Below are 4,829 nucleotides of genomic sequence, written 5' to 3' on the forward strand. Positions count from 1 at the left end.
CGCAGCCGCCACAGCGCCCGCAGCGCCGCCATCTTGCCCTTCGCCGCAGTGCGCACGCGCACGCACCGCCCCCCCCGGCGTCACCGAAGCCGGCGCGGGCGCCATGTTTGGTGAGGGCACGAGAAGCGGCCGGGCTGGGCCAGCCGGGCCCCGACCCCCCCCCGCGCCGCCATACTGACTAGGGGCAAAATCCGCGGCGGCGGAGTGACGGCTTTGCCCGCGTCGAGGCCGAGCTCCGTCGCCATCTTTACTAAGGGAACCACCCCGTCCCGAGCTGCCGGGACCCCCGGGCCCCGTGGGTGCTGACCCCGGCACAGTCTGACCCCACGCACTGCCGCAGCCCACAAGGGACCCGAAATCTCTGGCCGCAGCCAGGGATGGACGCGTCCCAGCCCCAGGTGCCACCCGTCACCTCCGGACAGGCACAACCTGTCACCCAGCTGTGACAGCCGCCGTTCCCACCCAGCGTCCCCGTCCCGCGACACCCCATCTCCCCTCACCACGGCCTGCGGCCACCCCGGGGGCTGCCAAGGCAGCAAGGGGGGCTGGGGTTTGGGGTGCCATGTGGGTGGTTGGGGGGTGCTGGGGATTGGGGTGCCACGTGGGTTCTGGGGGAGTGGGGGTGATTGGGGTGCCACGTGGGTGCTGGGGGGGGTGGAGGGGGGTCTGGGTGCCACACTGGCACTGAGGGGGCCGACAGGGCTCCAGCATCCCGTTTGCCCCCCGGGGACACCGGGGACAGCCCGGCCCTGCCAGCAGCCTTTGCCGCGCGCTCCACCGGCCGTCCGCCTGCCACCGTCCCCTGCCGGCCTCCCCGGGGCCCTGGGAGTCATCCCGGCCCCGCGGCCCCGCTGACGTCACCGTCCCGGGCTCCGGAGTGGGTGACGCCAGTGGTTGCCGGTGGCTTGGTGACTCGCGTCACGGCTGTTCCCCATCCCGGGCGTGAGTCACGGGCGCCCGCCGTGCCGGCAGGGCTGACRGCACCCAGCTGGGCGCCCGCGGGACGAACACCCCGGCGTGGGCGCACGGAGGAGCCCGTTTGCACACCCACGCGTGTGCGTGCGTGCGTGCGCGCTCGGAGCGTCGCCAGGTTCGTGCAACTGTGCRTGCGTGTGTGTGCACGCACGGGTGTGCGTGGCACGGCAGCTCSGTGCCGGGAACTGCCTGTTCCCAGCAGGAGGTCGGCAGCGAGGATGTGGGACYGGGCACGGCGCCGAGGGGAAAGCACGCCGCTGGGACCAGCTTCTGCGCCTGAGCCGGCTGCCCTTGGCTTCGGCGTTCCCAACCCGCTCTCCGACGGCCCCTTCCCCCCCCCCCCAAGCAATTCCAGCCTTCCCAGCTCCCAGCCCAACCTCGCTCCCTGACGTCACTGGAGCTCGGCCCGGGACACCCGAGCTGGGGGTCGTCCAGGAGCCCCCGTGTGCGTCAGCCCCGGGGTCACTGAATCCCTGGGCTGGCACCCCTGGGTGCGTGGGAACTGGGATGCTCCAAGGTCACTGAGTTCCCAGGCCAGCACCCCGGGGTGCCCGGGATGCTCCAAGGTCACCGAATCCCCGGGCTGGCACCCCTGGGTGCGTGGGAACTGGGATGCTCCAAGGTCACTGAGTTCCCAGGCCAGCACCCCTGGGTGCCCGGGATGCTCCAAGGTCACTGAATCCCCAGGCTGGCATCCCTGGGTGCATGGGAGCCTGGGATGCTCCAAGGTCACCGAGTTCCCAGGCCAGCACCCCTGGGTGCACAGGATGCTCCAAGGTCACCAAGTCCCTGGGCTTTCACCCCTGGGTGCCCGGGATGCTCCAAGGTCACTGCATCGCTGGTGGGTGATGCAGAGCACTCGGACACCCCTGAGCACCACACCGGCCCTGACGTGACCTTGCCACAGCGGGGACAAGACTCCGCAGCCCCAGGGGACAGGGCAATGCCAGGGTGCAGGCAGCACCCATTGGCACCCATCAGCACCCATGGCAGGCGGAGAGCCTTGAGCCGAGCCGGGCACTCGCCCATCACCAGGGTGTTCTGTGGCTGCGCACGGTGCTGCGGGTTTCTCCCTTGTTTAGAGGAGAGGGGATGGGACAAGGGGGACTTTGCAGCTGGAGCCAGGGGCTGCCGGAGCCTGGCGGATGCTGCACGTGGCAGATGCCAGAGCCGGAAGATGCTGGATGTGACCAATGCCGGTGCTGGCAGATGCTGGATGTGACCAATGCTGGTGCTGGCGGATGCTGGATGTGGCAGATGCTGGAGCTGGCGGATGCCACATGTGGCGGATGCTGGAGCTGGCGGATGCTGGATGTGGCGGACGCTGGAGCTGGCGGATGCTGGAGCCGGTGGTCGCTGAACATGGCGGATGCTGGAGCCGGCAACGCCGGAGCCAGGTGGCTGAGTCCATCCGGGTGGGCTCGCCGAGCCGGCAGCGAGCAGCACTTGCAGGCACGGGCACCTGGCCAGCACAGGAGCCCTGAGCCGGCTCCGCAGCCAAGTCCTGGCTCCGGCTGGGAAAATCCCAGCTTGCAAAAGTGACTCGACGCCACTTTGGAGGCCGGCAGGGCCCAGCACGGGGAGGGGAGTGCAGGCACCACGCCGGGACCGGGGATGACGGCGGGGTCCCGCCGGTGGGACCCCTGCCCCGCTTCACCCCGCGCGGGCACGGTGCCTTGGGGCCCGCAGCAGCTCCGGTGCCGGGGGCACAGAGGCCCTTTGTGCCACCGCTCCGGGTGTCACTGGCACCCTTTGTCCGGGGCCGCGTCACCCCTTTGTTCTGCTGGGGACAGCGCGGTCGGTGCCCGTGTCCCGGCCGGCTCCGGCGACGTCTCCTCCAGCCCCGGCCCCCATCTCCATGGTGGGGTGCAGGGCACCCTGAGCCGGGCCGGGGTGCCGGGCGGGATGGCGGGTGCCGGCGGTGCTGGATGGTCACCGGTCCCGTGCGGCAAGGCAGGAAGGGCCCCGGCCCCCCTTTACGAGCAGGGCGGAAGCAGGATACAGCCCACATCCTGCTTCACTCCGGGCCTTCCTCTGGCAGTGCCAAGCTCCCGGCTGGCCGGAGGGGCGGAAGGGCCCTTAGGCGGGGGACAGGAGGGTGACTTAGCCCRGTGACACACCACATGCGACCAGCTTGCCGGGAAGAGCGGACATGGGGAGGGGGTTGGGGCTGTTGGACAGAGGGATGGGGAGGCTGGAGGGGCCAGGGAGCAATGGAGGGATGGGAACAGGGATGGACGGAGGGATGAGGATGGGGTAGGCAGAGGGGGGATGGAGGGAAGGGGAAGGGATGGAGGGGATGGGGAGGAGGGGCAGAAGGGATGGGGAAAGATGGAGGCAACAGAGAGGGATGCAGAAGGATGGAGGGATGGGGATGGGGAGGAGTAAAGGGGACCTGGAGGGATGGAGGGATAGGAATGGGGAGGGATGGAGGGATGAGGAGGGATGGAGGGGACAGGATGGGGGAGCGGGGTTAATGGGGGGCAGTGGGGTAGCAGGGCAGTGGGGGGCAATCAGTGGGGTATCGGCAGTGGGTCAGGGCAGGGGGCAGTGGGTGCTGTGGGGCAGGGGTCCAGGAGGGGGTGGGTGCCGAGGGCTCTCTACACTCCCACCACGACCCCTGGCATGGGGTGCCAGGAGTGGGGGGGGCTGGAGGAGCCACCCTGAGGTGCCCCTAGCCCTACACCCACTCGGGGCACCCCGAGGCCACCCCGACAGCCCAGCATCCCTGGGGCCACCCCATGGCAGAGGGGGGGTGCAGCCTGGCGGGGGGAGCAGGCAGCAGAATCGCACCCCCCGRCGCAGGGCGCCCGCCAGGCTGCCTGCAGAGCCGTGCATCCCGCGGCGCACACGGAGGTGCGTGTGCATGCGTGCGTGCACACGTGCATTTGTGTGCACACACGTGCAGCTGGGTGGGTGCAGGGGCGCATGCACGTGCAAGCGTGTGCGTAGGTGGGTGCAAACGCACCCGTGCATGCGTATATTTGCATGTGCACATGCACGTGCGTGCATGCACACGTGTGCTCAGGCATGGGCACGCACGTGTGCATGCACACATATCTGTGTGCAGACATATGCATGCACGTGAGTGTGTGCAAGCTGGGTGTGCGAGTGCAGCTCGAGGCCCTGGGTGGGCAGCCCCTGATGTGCACCCTGGTCACAGCACCCACAGACTTGCACCCCAATCGTGACACGCACGGACATGCTCCCTGATGGCAGCATCCACACGTGCACCCCGTGGCGCCCACAGATGTGCACCCAGTCACGGCACCCAGCTGGCCACCCGAATCCCAGCACCCACAGACTGCACCCCGATCTCAGCATGCACAGATGTACGCCCTGTCACGGCACCCACGGACACGCTCCCTGATCCCAGCACCCACGGACATGCACCCTGATCCCGGCACCCACAGCTGTGTGCCCTGGTTATGGCACCCAYGGGTGTGCGCCCCAGTCGGGGCACCCACTCTGTGCCCTCTGGTCGTGGCCCCCACAGCCGCGCRCCCTGCTCACGGCACCCAGCTGCGCTCCCGCTGCCCCGGCCGTGCCCGGGGGTGCCACGGGGGTGCCGATTCCCGCATCCTGGGGGGATGGGGGGGTGCTCTGCGAGGGCACCCCTGTTCCCGGGAACCCCCCGCTCCCGGGACCCCCTCGCTCCCAGGAACCCCTCACTCCCAGACCCCCCTGCTCCCAGGACACCCTGCTCCCGGGACACCCTGCTCCCGGACCCCCCTGCTCCCGGGACCCCCCCACTCCCGGACCTCCCCACTCCCGGGACCTCCTGCTCCCGGGACACCCCGTTCCCGGGACCCTCCGTTCCCAGGAACCCCTCACTCCCGGACCTCCCCGCTCCC

This window comes from Apteryx rowi, unplaced genomic scaffold (genome assembly GCF_003343035.1).
Source record: "Apteryx rowi isolate R43461 unplaced genomic scaffold, aptRow1 scaffold_492, whole genome shotgun sequence".
In the NCBI taxonomy this organism is placed as follows: domain Eukaryota; kingdom Metazoa; phylum Chordata; class Aves; order Apterygiformes; family Apterygidae; genus Apteryx; species Apteryx rowi.